Raw genomic sequence first — 18,623 nt, forward strand, 5'->3', positions numbered from 1 at the left:
AACGGCAGCAATCCACTTCTTCCTCCGCTCTTGATCAGCGGGGAACCGGTAAAATGATAAACCCTCCATGCTTTTTCTGTTTGAGCACCCGACTGCCACACAACAAGCCATTCTGACTGAAAATTTTAATCAATCTCCAAAAATTTCCACGTGTGAAGTGAGCTGCGGCTTGATACCCAATATGGTGGATAAACAGACTTGACCTCTGACCTATGATGTTGGTGCACAAGGTCCATAAACAAGGTCTGTGTCTTCTGTGATCAATTCAGTAGAGGTGTTCAGATCCAGTGGGTCATTACTGGTGTCTGACAAACTCAGATTTTGTTGAATGAATAACTCGCTAACACTAATAATTAATTAAAAGCAGTAATAACACTTCCTCTGGATAAACTAAGGGAAGTGATTTATTTTTTTAATTATTTATTTATTTTTGCAGGGGTGGGTGAGGGGGGTGTTTATTATATTTTTTAGAGGGCCCAAAATTTCTAGCAGCGCCCCTGCATAGTAAATTGTAACATGTCTTTTAGTGTCGGAAATTCACTACAAAAGTAATACTGATGATTTTTGTAACAGAATATTGATTTGAGTTCAGTCTGAGTAACATCCAGGTTTACAGTTGTGATTAATACAGTAGGTGTAACAGCATTTCCATAACCATCACACCAGTCCCCAATTCACCAATGAGTGAAAGTAACAAGAAGCATTCCACTTACTCTCTTTTAAACATAAACGCTTTATAATTTAATTCACATCCTCACTGTCGATACTTTCTCTTGATTATTATTATTATTATTATTATTATTATTATTATTATTTGTCTTTATAATGAATATATATAATATTAATATTATATATATTACGGTCCATAACAGATACTGAGACAGATGCTTTGGTGATTTGTTTATGATGTACATGAACAATAATGTGCAACAAAAGTGTTTCATGATTCAAAGGCTTTTATTAATAATTCAAAGCAGGACATTGCAGTGATACACACACTTAACACACATCTAAGTGATCATTAAGAAGAAGAGTTGAGTTAAACTGAGGAGTGTGTGAGCTCACATGTTAATAACACAAATGAAATGATGAAAGTGGGACATTTGAGCAGTAAAGGCCACATGTAACACACAGTGAAGCAGTAGAAGGTGAGCTGAGTAAAGTGTGTGTGAGCTCACAGCTCTGAGCACTGCTCTGTGTTCACTCTGCCCACCACAGTAGGTTGGTTGTCTTTGGAGGCCTCACAGGTCACCACCTTGTTCCTCCACTGCTCCGGGTGGAGGCTCAGCGTGCTGCTCCAGCTGTAGAGGCCGTCCGCGTGCAGAACGGCGGTGCTGCGGCTCTCCCCCGAGCTCCAGCTGCTCCCATCAACCTTCCAGCTCAGTGTCCAGTCCGAGGGGAAGCCCTTGTCGGCCACACACGAGTGTGACCTTCTCCTGCTGCAGCTCCACACTGGAGGGAGGCAACACCGTCACACTGGGCTGAGTGACACCTACACACACACACACACACACACACACACACACACACACAGAGTTGAGACAGGAATGGACAGCTGTCAGTCACTCAGGCTTCGTTTCAGCTCACTGTGTGTTTCACTTCCCTTTATATCTTACAGAGCAGAACTGCGTTCAGTGGAGCATCACAAACGTTTCACACTCAGTTCAAACACTTTTACATCTTAGATCTATAATCATTTATATTACAGTTATCCCTGGACAGGAAAATTGAATTATACTGAGTATTCAGTAATTAAAATCTGAAGCTCATTTTATAACATGAATAAGCCACATTTAAAATACAGAATATTTACCACTTAAGCAAATTCAGTTTTGGTTTCTACATTTAAATCTGTTTCAGGACTCACAGTCTCTAAGATATTAAATGTCGTTAAAGTCATTCAACAAAAATGTCATCTGTAATTTGCACGATATCTACTTTGCTTTTAGATTTAAATTATAATTAACTACCGGCAATATAATCAAAGACATTTTTCAAACTTCTAAAATAAGGGAAATTTGAGAAACAGAAGGACGTGATACAAAAATCACATCTGATCTGGATTTGGAGGAAAAATAAATCTAAAATATATTCTTTACACATTACACCATGAATCTGAACACACTCCATTTCAGTCATTAATCTGAACACACTCCATTTCAGTCATTAATCTGAACACACTCCATTTCAGTCATTAATCTGAACACACTCCATTTCAGTAATTAGTAAACAGGTTACTTACGGCCCACAGACAGTTTGGTTCCTCCACCAAAAGTCCACCACAGTGATACAAACAGGTTTAGCGGCCGTACAAAAACCCTGCTGCTCTAAACTCACTGCTCTCTCCATCCATTTAAACCTCTTATTACAAAACAGCTACAAAACACCAACTTCTGCTCACATCAGCTGATTAATACACTAACTCTCTGACTGTTTTACTACATTTTACTGTTTTTTTCTTTTTATCCACCAAGAGTGTCAATCTAAACTGAGGATGCAATTAGTGAGTGAGAAACACAAATAAATTACAAAAAATAAAAGTTGAAATTTCACAAAATGTAGATCTGTAATTGCACAGGTTTTACCCAGAATGCCTCATGGAGTAAAAATGCTGATGTACTCATGAGAAATTTACAATATATGACTGAATGTGTGGAGCTAAAGTGAGAATAATTCCTCCACTGCTTCTGTAGACTGATAGAAAGTTATGATATGATATTTAAGTCCTACAATAATCTAAATATTAATTTACAGTCAAAAATATGAGTGTGTATTTACTCACTGCCAACATTGATGCTGCTTCTTCCACCATAAATCCACTACAGTGAGAAACTCATTAACATTCAGTACAAACACCATCCAGTGAAAGTTGAAGCTTCTCTCTCTAATTCACTTATTTATGCATCTTAGACCTCAAAGTGTTTTACAGAAAATCTCCATCTGACCCCACAAGTAAAATTCACACAATAACTCTGTAGTAGTGTGAGAATGACAGTAAGATTGGGGGAATGTGGTAAAGGTGTTTCCATACTTAGAGGACACTTTGCATTGGCAGCACATGCTTCAGTGCTCTGGGAGTGTTTATAGCGCTGTGACTTTAACACTTCATGACTGAGAGCTGCTGCTACAGCAACTTCACCCACAGCTACCATGACTTTGATCCCCGTCTTCATCTGGACACTGATCCTCTGGACTCAAGGTCAGACACTGCTTTTCCTTTTATATTTTAAACAAACTCTTCAAGACAATACATTTTTCAGGTTTGTCTCATGATTATTCTTTCAACAGTTTCTGTATCATACTTTTTTTTTCAGAATGCAGAGGTCAAGTCACAGTAACTCAGACTCCTGCAGTGAAATCTGCTCTTCCAGGAGAAACAGTCACCATCAACTGTAGAACCAGTCAGGCAGTGTCCAAGGACTCATCTGGTGACCGGTTACACTGGTATCAGCAGAAACCTGGAGAAGCTCCTAAACTTCTGATTAAATATGTAAATCAGCGAGTGTCAGGTTTTCCAGCTCGTTTCAGTGGCAGTGGATCTGGATCTGATTTCACTCTGACCATCAGTGGAGTCCAGACTGAAGATGCAGGAGATTATTACTGTCAGAGTTACCACAGTGGGAATGTGTTCACACAGTGTTATAGAGTCGTACAAAAACCTCCCTCAGTCAGATTGTAGAGAGACTGCACTGCTGCAGCTGGGAGAGACTGCAGGTGCTGAGTTGGAGGATGTGATACGACACAAGTTCACAACTCACAGTCGAAATCTTTCAATAACCATGATGATTATGAAAAGTGAGTATATAGTAAGCTATATTTCAATTAAATTAGTTCAGCAACGAAAGATGTAGGATTAGACTTCGAGGCTTTTTTGAATTTTTCCTGCTATATTTTCACTCAGTCCTCCTTTGAGCCCAACACCGAATTGGTTCAGAAAAAGGAAATATGGCTAATCATTTCGAAGGCCATTGTTCTGAAAAACTTAGATGAAGCTGTTGACTGTTTGCCCATTTCTGGTACATCACACACTGACATTACTGACCCTAAAGTGTATACCATGTCAGTTGCATAAGTATTCACACACACTGCACTTTTCCACATTTTCTAGTGTTACAGCCGAGAACTGAAATGCACTTAAGTGGGACTAAAGGTCATGAAGCTACACAAAACCTCCCACATTACTGAAGTTTGGGGAAAATCAGTCAAGATTCTTATGAGTTAATTAACTCTAAATTAGGCAGCACGGTGGTGTAGTGGTTAGCACTGCCGCCTCAAACCAAGAATGTCCGGGAGGGTTTGAGCCCCGTGGCCGGCGAGGGCCTTTCTGTGCGGATTTTGATGTTCTCCCCGTGTCCACGTGGGTTTCCTCCGGGTGCTCCGGTTTCCCCCACAGTCCAAAGACATGCAGGTTAGGTTAACTGGTGACTCTAAATTGACCGTAGGTGTGAATGTGAGTGTGAATGGTTGTCTATGTGTCAGCCCTGTGATGACCTGGCGACTTGTCCAGGGTGTACCCCGCCTTTCGCCCGTAGTCAGTTGGGATAGGCTCCAGCTTGCCTGCGACCCTGTAGAAGGATAAAGCGGCTCAAGATAATGAGATGAGATGAGACACTTGTACACATTTATATATGGAGACATTGTAACATTGATTAGCGACGGCCACATTCACTCCAGTAAGACACAGATTTCCCATCCAGTTAATTTGTTTTGTTTTTTTTGTCCCTGAATTCTAATTTGCTGTTTTATTGCTTTTATCCAAGGAGATATACATTAAAGTGTCTAAAGCATATCTTATGTTCCAGGAAGTTTGCATGATCAGGACCTTCAGGAGAAGAGACTGATCTCTCTCTCTCTCTCTCTCTCTGTACAATTGGAAGAGATTTTAGGTCTTGAATCAGACTCAATGACTGCCTCGATATGTCATTCCCCCCATCAATCTGTCAACATTTTGTCTTTCAGTGTCTTCACTCCTGTCATAGTTTATGACTATTTTTATGTTTTCTCAGAGATCAGATTATTCTTCAGTATATTTAAAATGTACTTGTTAGATTTTTCATGAGTTTAGGCAGATTCTTCCCAGTCAGAGAAATAAGAAGTAACAGTTCATTTGCATGAACAGCTCTGAGTCCCAGAATAGATCAACACTTTCAGCAGATGTTCATGGTTCTTCAGTCGAACTCACTCAAGCACAACACACAGCGCTGCACTCGACCTGCTGTTAAAGGTGCCGATCCAAATCACTGTCAAAGACACTTCACGACTGAAAAAGGAGACATGCTTTCCACATTTAAGCTTTATTTCAGTACAGATACACCACTGACTCCACTCCAGTCTTCTAAATATGTTTTAAAGTGTACACTTCTATTCTAGTGGACTTTACAGCGGCTCTTTCAGAACGAGGTGATCTGAGTGGTGTTGTGGTGGGAGATGGTACAGCCGAACACCTCGGACTCTTCCCAGCATTCTTTGAAGAGGGTCAGGGTGCTGAAGGGTCCTTCTGTTCTTCTGTGCTGGTCAGAACCCCCTCATTCACCTCGACACCATCAATGGTGCAGCTCAGTAGCGCCCCCTGTGGAGAATAGGCTGAGAGCAGGCAGAGCAGCGAGGCCGATCCTTCAGAGAGCTGCAGAGAGGAGGGAGGGAGCAGAGACACGGAGGAGTTCACCACCGGACCAGCTGGAGAACACACACACACAGTGTCAATGTGGTTATATTTACAGAACACAATTGTCTGATTAAATGTTTTTTTCATTGGTTAGTTTTCTTTGTCACTCTGATGTTTAAACTCAGTGATGATTCAGTAAACCTGTCTGACTCTGGAGCGCAGTGTACTGTACACACTGCAGGAGACTGGAGGAGAAATAACACCAAATGATGGATTAGTGATGAGATTCATCTCTCCAGTCAGAAAAAAAACAACAACATGATCCATAAAGATAGTAAGGAAAGAACTTTTTATTGCTGCTCACCTCTAAATCTCCTCTGTAGTCAGTCTGAATCCTGATGGAATTAAAGTGAAAGACTCAACTTCTGTCATTTCTCTACTACATTTATACACCTGTAATTTCCAGGAAATCTCTCATTTTGACTTTCTGATCAGTGAAAGTTTAAACTTCTCTCTCTCTCACTCACTTTTATGCATATTAGATCTACAGTGGTGCTTGAAAGTTTGTGAACCCTTTAGAATTTTCTATATTTCTGCATAAATATGACCTAAAACATCATCAGATTTTCACACAAGTCCGAAAAGTAGATAAAGAGAACCCAGTTAAACAAATGAGACAAAAATATTATACTTTTTCATTTATTTATTGAGGGAAATGATCCAAAATTACATATCTGTGAGTGGCAAAAGTATGTGAACCTCTAGGATTAGCAGTTAATTTGAAGGTGAGATTAGAGTCAGGTGTTTTCAATCAGTGGGATGACAATCAGGTGTGAGTGGGCACCCGGTTTTATTTAAAGAACAGGGATCTATCAAAGTCTGATCTTCACAACACATTTCTGGAAGTGTATCGTGGCACGAACAAAGGAGATTTCTGAGGACGTCATAAAAAGCGTTGTTGATGCTCATCAGGCTGAAGAAGGTTACAAAACCATCCAAACACACCTCGTTTAACGCTTCAGCTAATTAACCGTGCTTGCTGAGTTGAGTGAGTGTGTTAGTGCAGGTAAAACATTAAAATGTGTAGGACAGGGGACACTCCTTACATCTAAAGTGCTAATTGTTAATGAACTTATTACTGATCAGGAGTTTAATGTACTGTTTTTAACTGAAACATGGATGAAGCCAAATGAATATAGAGCATTAAATGAAGCGAGTCCTCCTGGATACAGTTATATACACCTGCCTCGTCTAACTGGCAGAGGACGAGGTGGCGCAGTTATCTATAATGATTATCTAGGTGTAGCACATAAACCTGGTGATAAATTTAATACATTTGAAGTTCTTCATACTAATATAATGTATGCAAAATAAGTCTACCCAGTTAATTCCGTTACTTATTATTTACAGGCCCCCGGGGCCATATTCTGAGTTTCTTTCTGAATTTGCAGATTTTATGTCAGACCTGGTTATTTCCTTAGCCAAAGCTTTAGCTGTCGGAGATTTTAATATTCACTTCAATAACCCAGAAGACCCTTTGAAAACAGCGTTTGTGTCCATTTTAGATTCAGTAGGGGTTAATCAGAATGTCATAGGACCAGTGGTGATCACTCCCTCGATCTAATACTAACATTCGGGTTAAACATAGAAAATATAGTCATACTTCCACAGTCTGAAGTTCTCAGATCATTATCTCATCTCATTCATAATATGTCTGAGTAATAATATATGCACCTCACCACGCTACTGTATTAAACATACATTCACATCAACTACTGCACAGAGCTTTATAAATGATCTCCCAGAGTTATCAACTTTGATTGGGTCACTGTCAGCCCCTGCAGAACTCGATCAGGCAACTGAATGCTTAACGTCAACATTCCGCTATACTTTAGATAATGTAGGTCCTCTTAAAAGGAAAATGATCAGAGAGAAAAAATTAGCACCCCGGTATAATGATGACGCACTTTAAAACAGACCACTCAAAAATTGCAATGTAAATGGTGTCAAACAAAATTGGTAGCGTTCAAATTAGCTTAGAAGAAGAGCCTCCTGAAGTATAGAAAATCTCTTAGTGCTGCTAGATCAACATATCTCTCCTCCCAAATAGAAGATAACAAAAATAATCTTAGATTCCTATTTAATACTGTAGCAAAATTAACCAGGAATAAGTCCACTATAGACACATGCACACCTGTAGTATGTAGTCGCAACGACTTCATGATTTTTTTTTTTTATGAGAAAATTGAAAATATCCGACAAAAAAATTCAAACTACTAATTTAAGGTCAGACCCTGTAGTTAACAATATAAGTGTATCAGATCAGCAATTAGAATGTTTTACTCCCCTGAGAGAAATTGAATTACTTTCATTAATCTCCGCATCAAAATCCTCAACTTGTGTACTTGACCCCTTACCTACACGTCTATTCAAACAGGTAATACCTGAAGTAATTGAACCACTTTGAAAAAGAATAAATTCTTCTCTTAGGATCAGTTATGTACCCAAATCCTTTAAACTAGCAGTTATCAAACCCCTGATTAAAAAACCTGACCTTGATCCCTGTCAGCTGTCCAATTATCAGCCAATATCAAACCTCCCCTTTATCTCCAAGATCCTTGAAAAAGCTGTGGCACAGCAGTTATGCTCATATTTGCATAGGAATAATATTCATGAAATGTATCAGTCAGGATTTAGACCTCATCATAGCACAGAGACAGCTCTGATTAAAGTAATAAATGACCTACTGTTGGTGTCTGATCAGGGCTGTGTCTTGCTGCTTGTGTTGCTTGACCTTAGTGCAGCATTTGGTACCATTGATCATTCCATTCTTCTGGATAGACTAGAAAACGTTGTGGGAGTTAAGGGAACGGCCCTCTCCTGGCTCAGGTCTATTTAACTGATCGCTATCAGTATGTTGATGTAAATGGTGATTTTTCTAGACATACTGAGGTAAAGTTTAGTGTTCCACAAGGTTCTGTCTTGGGTCCACTGCTTTTTTCTTTATATATGTTACCTCTGGGTGATATTGTTTGTAAAGATTGTATTAGTTTCCACTGTTATGCTGATGACACACAGTTGTATGTTTCTGCAAAACCAGATGAGAGACACCAGCTTCGTAGAATTGAAGAATGTGTAAAGGACATTAGACACTGGATGCTTACATATTAACTACCTTCTGCTTAACTCTGACAAGACTGAAGTACTTGTACTAGGACCACATGCAGCTAGAAGTAAGTTTTCTGATTACATAGTAACTCTGGATGGCCTTTCTGTTTCTTCACGTGCAGCAGTAAAAGACCTCAGGTGATTATTGACCCCCGTCTTTCATTCGAAACTCACATCTATAACATTACCCGGATAGTCTTCTTTCATCTCAGAAATATTGCTAAGATAAGAAATTTAATGTCACTACACGACGCAGAAAAACTTATTCATGCTTTTTTTACCTCCAGGTTGGATTATTGTAATGCCTTAATGTCTGGATGTTCCAACAAGTGAATAAACAAGTTCCAGTAGGTTCAAAATGCAGCAGCAAGAGTCCTTCCTAGAACTAGAAAATATGACCACATCACCCCTGTCTTATCCACACTGCATTGGCTCCCAATCAAATTTCATATTGATTATAAAATACTACTATTGACCTTCAAAGCACTGAATGGTCTCGCACCACAGTACCTGAGTGAACTTCTGGTCCTTTATGACCCGCCACGCCTACTTAGATCAAAAGGTGCAGGCTATCTGCTGGTACCTCGTATAGTGAAGGCTACATCAGGGGGCAGAGACATTTCTTACAAAGCCCCACAGTTATGGAACAGCTTTCCAAGTAATGTTCGGGACTCAGACACAGTCTCAGTGTTTAAGTCTAGGCTGAAAACATATCTGTTTAGTCAAGCCTTTTATTAATGGTGTTTATGAGGTAAAGGAGTAGATCTGGAGGGTCCTCAACCATAGAGTGTTTTGGTAAACTGGGATGTATGGATGTTGTCAGTCCCCCACTCGCTTGCTCACTCGAGTTTGTTGGTGGTATAGTGGCTGGCTGCTTTATGTCCTGGGGCTCCCTCATGCCTGTGTTACCTTCTGGCTCTCCCCTTTTAGTTATGCTGTCATATTTAGTTTCGCCAGAGTCCCTGCTTGTACTCAGTGCAAAATGTATACTGTTCCTACTTATTCAGGTGACACTGGGTATACCTAACAACCTGTGTTTTCTCTCTCTTCCTCCCCCACCCCCAATCTGTCCCTCTGAGTTACATGTCAATCCTGAGATTGAGATGCTGACCTCTTCTGCTCCTCGGACCTGCCTGATCCATTCTGATGCCCTGTGTCTGGTTGGAGTTTCATCACATCGCTCCTGTGGAGGACGGCCCCATATGGACAGTTGAAAGTCATACTTGGAAGACATTCTAGAGACTTACAGTAATGCTTTTATGGCTGAGGACTACAGTTGACTTGCTAACTTTAGGACTGCAGTTGTCACTCAAGGTTGCATCAGTGAAGAGTTATAACAATCAACAAAACTGACTTCATGTTAAAATTGTTAATGTTATAGTGATGTTGTCTCTTGTTGCCCAAATGAGGATGGGTTCCCTTTTGAGTCTGGTTCCTCTCGGGGTTTCTTCCTCATGTCGTCTGAGGGAGTTTTTCCTTGCCACTGTCTACCACAGGCTTGCTCATTGGGGATAGATTAGGGATAAAATTCGCTCATGTTTTAAGTCATTCAAATTCTGTAAAGCTGCTTTGCAACAAGGTTTATTGTTAAAAGCGCTATACAAATAAACTTGACTTGACTTGATCTGCATCATACGGAAGCCAAGAGAGGCCCTTCATATAATCTTTTTTTATTCACCTTGTTATCCCGAGATAACGACATAATTAATTCAGGATCTCGAGAAAACAACACAACTAATTCGAGATCTCGAGAAAACAAAACTGTTATTTCGAGATCTCGAGAAAACAAAACAATTATTCCGTTATCTCGAGAAAACAAAACAATTATTTCATGATCTCAGCTGGATCACTGTGTCTCCATCGGTAGAGACAAAGCCGGGCCAGTCTTCTGCGGAGGTGCCGCGGACTAATTTTGAAATTATCCCTTATTAAAAGACTTAATGCAATCTCTCCCTGTGTCAACCCCTGATCAAAATATTGCCTTATTAGGTGATCGATTATTCCAGACATTCTAATGACCAAAGTTGCGTCTATACAGAATGAGAAATAGCCCCAAAGTCAGCATATCACAAGTCTCTTGGTGTACCTGAATGAACCATTTCTCAGCTGTTTACTCGAGATCATGAAATAATTGTTTTGTTTTCTTGAGATCACGGAATAATTGTTTTGTTTTCTCAAGATCTCGAAATAACGGTTGTGTTTTCTCGAGATCTCGAACTAGTTGTGTTGTTTTCTCGAGATCCTGAATTAATTATGTCGTTATCTCGGAATAACAGTTTTGTTTTCTCGAGATCTCGAATTAGTTGTGTTGTTTTCTCGAGATCCTGAATTAATTATGTCGTTATCTTGGGATAACAAGGTGAATAAAAAAAAAAGGATTATATGAAGGGCCTCTCTCAGCTTCCGTAGCATCAGCTTATTGCTTTAAGACATCAAATGGACAAACAAGCCAAAAGCTCAGGTCGTCAGAGTGACATGAATGATGACAAGACAATGACAAATAGAGGAAACTACCTATTCCAACAAGCAAAAAAAAAACAACAACATGCTGTTCAAACAGTAGTCCAAGGGGCTGAAGAGGAACAGCCTGGGATATGGAAGACCATAAGGAAGTTAATACCAAACAAAACATCAAACACTGTTACGTACCTTGAGCATGAGGGACAGACCATTAATGATGAGGAGGGGATAGTGAACACTTTCAACCAGTTTTACCACAAAGTCATAGAAGACCTGTACAGGTCATTGTCTGTAGCTTTTTCTCCCTTTACTCCTGTTCAGTTTGTTCAGAAAGCCACCAGTATGTTCACCTTTACTCCAATCACAGTCGAATTTGTAACGGACCAACTGACAAAACTTAAAGCTAAGAAGGCGATGGGGTTTGATAACATTGACAACAAGCTGCTGAAAGTGGGAGTGCAAATTCTTGCGCCACTCCTTGCTAAGCTGCTAAACAAATCTTTGAGTTCAGGAATATTCCCGACTAAGTGGAAGTCTGCCAAAATCATCCCCATATACAAAAAGGATGACAAATCAAACCCCGGAAACTCCTGTCCTGTGTCTATACTGCCAGGCGTGTCCAAAATATTAGAAAGAGTGATTCATAATCAGCTATATGAATAGCTGGATCAAAACCAGCTCCTTACACAATTCCAGTCCGGTTTCAGGAAGCTTCATTCCTGTGAACCTGCTCTTCACTTGGTAGTAGAAGACTGGATTCAGTCCATTGACATACAACAACAAACTGTTGGTTTTCTGTGATTTATCGAGAGCTTTTGATACGCTCGACCATGACATAATGTTGCTTAAACTCAGAGCCTATGGTGTGAATGACTTAGCCTGTAAATGGTTAAAGTCTTACCTGACTGAAAGATTACAATCCACATGCCTTAACTCTGTTGTATCTACAACATCAACTGTAACTTGTGGTGTACCACAGGGATTGATTCTTGGTCCACTTCTTTTCATTTTATATATCAATGATTTACCAAACTGTATCCAGGCATGCAAGGTGGTATGCAGATGATACCATTATTTACTTTTCAGATCGCAACATTCAAACAATCAAACAGACCATTCAGCGAGACTCCATTAGACTTGTGCAGTGGTTCACTGCAAACATTTCATTGAATCCGTCTAAGTGGACACTTTTAAGTATTTAGGAGTTGTTCTGGACAGTGGTCTACGGTGGACTTATCACTATCTCCATGTTACCAAGAAACTGTCACAGGCCATCGGTATCATGAAATGTATAAAGCCATACCCAAACAGACAGACATTGCTCGCAATCTACACAGCACTGTTCCTCCCTCACATTCAGTACTGCAATACAGTATGGGACCAGGGAGGTAAGGGGTACCTTGAGAAACTGCAGAAACTTCAAAACAGAGCTGGCAGAGTAATACTAGGATGTGATTACTACACCCTCTCTGCCACTGTCCTCGGCATTTTAGGCTGGGCATCGGTAGCTGATATACAAAAAAGAAATAAGGCAACACTAGGCCCTAAACAGTTTGTCCCCTCCACACATTTCAGATCTGTTCACCCAGCTAGCTAACATACATACATACAACACTCGCCTCAGAACACAAGGACATCTTCAATTGCCTAAAGCTCACCTGCAGCAGACACAGAGAGCTTTCTCTTTCTCTGGGGTGGCAATGTGGAACACACTGCCATCCCAGTTAAAATCCGCCAGCTCTCTTTCAGCCTTTAAATGCATATATAAACAAGAGTTCTGATGTAAATATAGTAAATAACAATATGCAAACTCCTTCAAGCTTTGTTTGTATTCTTTGGAATAGCTTCACTTTGTATTGTTTACCTGTTTATCTTATTTATGATTTACTTATTGTAACATTATATTATGTTATTATCAGTTGCCATTTATTTTATGTATGCAGTATGTTTCATGTTATGACTTCATATTTTTTATTTACTATTGTATATTTTCTTATTTCTTTTTGTCCCCCCCAGGGCTCACTGAAAAACACCTTGGGCGATATGTACCCCCTGGTAAAATAAATAAACTGAAACACAATTTACTGGACTAGCAATCACTATCTATACAGGACACAACTTTTAGCACAATGGAAAAGACGTTGTTGTTGTTTTTTCTGTTTTCATGTTGTTCTCCCTCACTCTCTCCTCCACATGACCAACTTATTCCAATTCTGACCATGACCTTTACCTGGAAGAAAATATGTATAAAATCGAAATCAAATAAACTTGTAAACAGGTATTGCCCTCATAAAGAAACACAAATAAATAATAAATATATTAACATTTGCCATTATAGCACAAACTGAGAAAATCAGAGTGAACAAACATAAATATATTATTTTTCCCACTGGACTACACTGAGATTCTGAGCTTTATTTGTGAAAAGTAGCTGGATATCATTCAGCTTCTGATGAATGAAGATGTCAGAAAAGGTATGAACATTAACCTGCGCCTTATCCAACCATACCCACTCATTTTTATGACATTGTTGAGACCACACTGAAAAAAAGGAGAACAGAAGCTTTTGTTACATATGTATTACAGCACAGTGATTATTCTTTACTTCATGTACAGCATCTTGCAAAAGTATTCATCCCTCTTGGTGTTTGTCCTGTTTTGTCACATTACAAGCTGGAATTAACAAGGATTTTGGGGAATTAGCATCATTTGATTTACACAACATGCCTACCTCTTTAAAGCTGCAAATTATTATTATATTTTTTATTGTGACACAAACAATAATTCAGATGAAAAAAAAAAACAGAAATCTGGAGTGTGCATAGGTATTCACCCCCTTTCGTATGAAACCCCTAAAAAAGAGCTGGTTAACCAATTCACTTCATAAGTCACATAATTAGTTGATTAAGATCCACCTGTGTGCAATCAAAGTGTCACATGATTTGTCACATGATCTCTGTATAAATCAACCTGTTCTGGAAGGACTCTGACTGCAACACTATTGAGCAAGCAACATGAGAACCAAGCAGCACTCCAAACAGGTCAGAGACAAAATTATGAAGTATAGATCAGGGTTGGGTTATAAAAAATATCCCAAACTTTGAATATCCCACAGGACACCATTTAATCCATTATAGCTGTTAGGGCTTTGCTGGGATTCAAACCTGGTTCACTGGTGTAATAATCCAGCAAACCCCCACTAGGCCACCAGGGGAATGACTCAAGTGCAGAGGCGTGAGGCGGAAGTAGAAAAGTATCAAAAAGTTTATTTACAAAATGTACAATCCACGACAAAAAACAAAAGTAATCCAAAAGCTCAGAAGATAAAGGGAAAATAAAAAAAATATCCAAAAGTTCAAAGTCCAAAAATAAGAAAAGAAAAGGCAAAAATGCAAACGCTCAGAAGATCTCAAAAATGGTAAAAAACAAAATTCAAAAAGGTCCAAAAAGAAAGCAAAGTACAAAAACCACAAAGACACAGGCAAGGAACATGGAACAGACACTAACAGGCATAGCATAGGAAAAAGACTCCGTGACAAGGGAACAAACAGAGGGGTATTTATACACACACTAATTAAGGAACAGGGCGGGGCAGGAAACAGGCAATGAAGACAAACACAAAAACACAGTGGCGGCCTCTAGAGGCCAAAACAAACATGACAAGATGGAAATAACAGCGGCCTCTAGAGCCCAAAACAGTCCCAGTCCTAACAGGAGCGTCTCCTGACGTTCCCAGGGCGATCCGGATGGGCCGAATGGAAGTCCCGGCATAGTCCTTTATCTAGAATGTCCCGGGCGGGGACCCAACAGCATTCCTCTGGGCCGCAGCCCTCCCAATCTACTAGATATTGAAGCCCGCCACGGACCCGGCGGGAGTCAAGCAGGCGATGCACGGTGAACACAGTCTGACCCTGGAAGATGCAGGGGGGTGGGGGTTTCCTAGGGGCAGGGGCATACATGGACGTCAGTACGGGCCGCAACAGGGAAACATGGAATGTGGGGTTGATCCTCAGAGTCCGGGGCAACTGGAGCCGGTAGGCGACAGGGTTCACCCTGCGCACCACCTTGAAGGGGCCAATGTAGTGAGGAGCAAGCTGGCGGTTCTCCACCCACAGCGGAAGGTCCTTAGTGGACAGCCAAACCCGCTGCCCAGGGCAGAAAGCGTGGGCAGGTCTTCTTTGGCGGTTGGCCTGAGTCTAGTTGGTTCTGGAGGTCTGGATGAGGGTCTTCCTGACCTTGCTCCAGGTCTTGCGACACCGTCTCACATATTGGTTGACCGAGGGCACCCCCGCGTCCTCCTCCTGGTCCGGGAACAGAGGTGGCTGGAACCCGAATTGGCACTGGAATGGAAACAGCTTGGTGGCCGATGACTGCAGGGTGTTGTGGGCGTACTCTGCCCATGGCAGCCAGGTGCTCCACAATGTCAGGTTATCCATAGCCAGGCCTCGCAGGGTGGTTTCCAGGTCCTGGTTGAGCCTCTCCGTCTGGCCATTGGACTGTGGGTGAAACCCAGAGGAGAGGCTGGCAGTGGCTCTGATGACCTTGCAGAACCCGTGCCACACTTGGGAGGAGAACTGGGGCCCTTGGTCTGAGACGATGTCCTGCGGGAGACCAAAGACTCGGAAGACATGAGTGAATAATAGTTTAGCAGTTTCAAGAGCAGAAGGGAGCTTGCACAGTGGTAAAAAGCGGCAGGCCTTGGAGAATCTGTCAACTATGACCAATATGACAGTGTTACCTTGTGACTCAGGGAGACCCATGATGAAGTCAACTGCCACGTGGGACCAGGGATGCCGGGGAATGGTCAGAGGATGCAGGAGACCCTGGGGGTGCTGTCGTGGGTTCTTGCTTCTGGTGCACACTTCGCAGGAAAGGACAAATGACCTCACTTCCTTCTCCATGCTAGGCCACCAGAAGCGCCTTCTCAAAAAGTCCAGGGTCCTTCGAGCTCCCGGGTGGGCAGTGAGAGGGGACGAGTGACCCCACTGGAGAACCTTGGCCCGGGCTTGATGTGGGACGTACAAAAGGCCCGGTGGCCCAGTCCCAGGACCGGGGTCCTGGCGTTGGGCTCATCGGACGGCCTCCTCAATACCCCAGCGGCCAGGGGCCACAATCCAGGACACAGGGATAATAGGCCCGACTTCACTCTCCCTGTTAGTGGCAGAGAACAGCCTGGACAGTGCATCAGGTTTGGTGTTCTTGGAGCCGGGGCGGTACGATAGGGTGAAGTCAAACCGACTGAAAAACAGGGCCCACCTAGCCTGTTGTGGGTTCAGTCTCTATGCTGGCTGGAGGTACTCCAGGTTCTTGTGGTCTGTCCAAACCAGGAATGGATGTTGCGCTCCCTCCAGCCAGTGCCTCCACTCCTCAAGGGCCAGTTTGACCACTAGCAGTTCTCGATCCCCCACATCGTACCGGGACTCCGCAGGACTCAGGCGGTGGGAGAAGTATGCGCAGGGGTGCAGCTTTCCTTCCGAACGTTGAGGGAGCACCGCGCAGACACCACTGTCCGAGGCGTCCACCTCCACGATGAATGGTTGGGAGGTGTCCGGGAGGACCAGAATGGGTGCCGTGCAGAAGCGGTGCTTGAGGTCTTTGAATGCCTTTTCTGCCTGAGGAGACCAGACATAAGATCCACCTGTCCCTTTGGTGAGGTCCGACATGGGTGCTGCTACAGAACTAAAGTTCCTGATAAACTTGCGGTAGAAGTTAGCAAATCCTAAGAACCGCTGAACATCTTTGACGGACTTGGGAGTGGGCCAGTCCCGGACGGCCAGGGTCTTGACTGGGTCCATTTGAAGTTGGCCTGTCCATACAATAAAACCCAGAAAGGAGACCTCGGGAACATGAAATTCGCATTTCTGGGCCTTGGCGAACAGATTGTTCTGTAGCAGCCTCTGGAGAACCTGGCGGACATGGTGGCGGTGCTCCTGCATGGTCTTGGAAAAGATAAGGATGTCGTCGAGGTAGACAAAAACGTACAGGTTAATCATGTCCCTCAAGACATCGTTGATTAGGGCCTGAAAAACAGCTGGTGCGTTGGTGATTCCGAAGGGCATCACCTGGTATTTGTAGTGCCCAGATGGGGTGTTAAAGGCAGTCTTCCACTCATCTCCCTGTCGGATACGGATGAGGTGGTATGCGTTCCGCAGGTCCAACTTGGTGAAGACAGTGGCGCCTTGGAGCAGGTTGAATGCTGTGGACATCAGCGGAAGGGGATATCGGTTGTGCACAGTGATCTTGTTCAGGCCCCTGTAGTCAATACATGGTCGGAGCCCCCCATCCTTCTTGCTGACAAAGAAGAAGCCGGCACCAGCAGGTGAGGTGGAGGGTCGAATGAACCCAGAGACCAGGGCGTCTTTGAGGTATTCCTCCATGGCCTTGCGTTCTGGCTGAGAGAGGGAAAACAGTCTGCCACAAGGAGGGGTAGTCCCAGGGAGCAAGTTGATGGCACAGTCGTAGGCCCGGTGCAGAGGAAGAACAGCGGCCCTGCTTTTGCTGAATACCTCCTTCAAATCCCAGTACTCTGTGGGAACTTGAGATAGCTCGGTGAGATCAGGGGGCTCGGCAGGAGACACAGGAGAGCTAGAGAGCAGACAAGAGGCATGGCACGCAGGGCCCCATTCCACAACCTGGCTTGTTACCCAGTCTATGCGAGGGTTGTGGCGGGTAAGCCAAGGAAGGCTTAGAATCACTGGGAATTCTGGTGAAGGAATCAGGTGCAGGGATATTTCTTCCTTGTGACCTTGAGACTGGAGGAAGACTGGAGAAGTTACTTGGGTGACTCTTCCGTCACCTAAGGCTTGGCCATCCAGGGCAGACACAGACAGTGGGACTTCAAGAGGTGCAGTCGGGACATTGATACTTTGGGCGAAGTGAACATCCATAAAGTTTCCAGCCGCCCCGGAGTCTAACAAGGCTTGACAAGAGTGGACGGACTCACCCGAAGGAGATGGAGACCGGGATGTAAACTCCTTGGCCAGGAAGTTCAGGAGAGAGGGTAGGCCCCGTCGCAACCCTCCCTCGGCTGGACGGGGCGGTCCTTTTCCCGAGAGTTCGGGACATGATGCTCGGAAATGACCAGGCTTGCCACAGTAGATGCAGCACTTGTCCCTCCTTCTGCGCTCCCTCTCAGATGTGGAGAGGCGAGTACGACCCACTTGCATGGGTTCCGGACAGTCACTGGAGGAAGTAGATGGGCTCCAGGTAGAGGCAGGGAGGCCCGGGAGGCTCAAAACTTGGCGGCGTTCTCTCATCCTGTTGTCCACACGAGTAGAATGTGAGATCACTGTGTCGAGGTCACTAGGGCATCCGATAGAAGCCAGACCATCTTTGATGGGGTCAGACAGACCATGGTGGAAGGCTGACACCAGGGCAGTCTCGTTCCATC

The 18,623-nt window shown here is 42.9% G+C and overlaps 1 pseudogene and 1 gene segment (V, D, J or C); one reads left to right on the forward strand and one right to left on the reverse strand.

Moving 5' to 3' along the window:
• The window catches only part of LOC132874646 (probable non-functional immunoglobulin kappa variable 6D-41), an 88,782-nt gene that overhangs the window by 28,566 nt on the left and 41,593 nt on the right, over nt 1-18,623 (forward strand).
• LOC132875768 (Ig kappa-b4 chain C region-like) lies at nt 1,175-12,952 on the reverse strand (annotated as a pseudogene).

Source organism: Neoarius graeffei, chromosome 2 (genome assembly GCF_027579695.1).
Source record: "Neoarius graeffei isolate fNeoGra1 chromosome 2, fNeoGra1.pri, whole genome shotgun sequence".
NCBI lineage: Eukaryota > Metazoa > Chordata > Actinopteri > Siluriformes > Ariidae > Neoarius > Neoarius graeffei.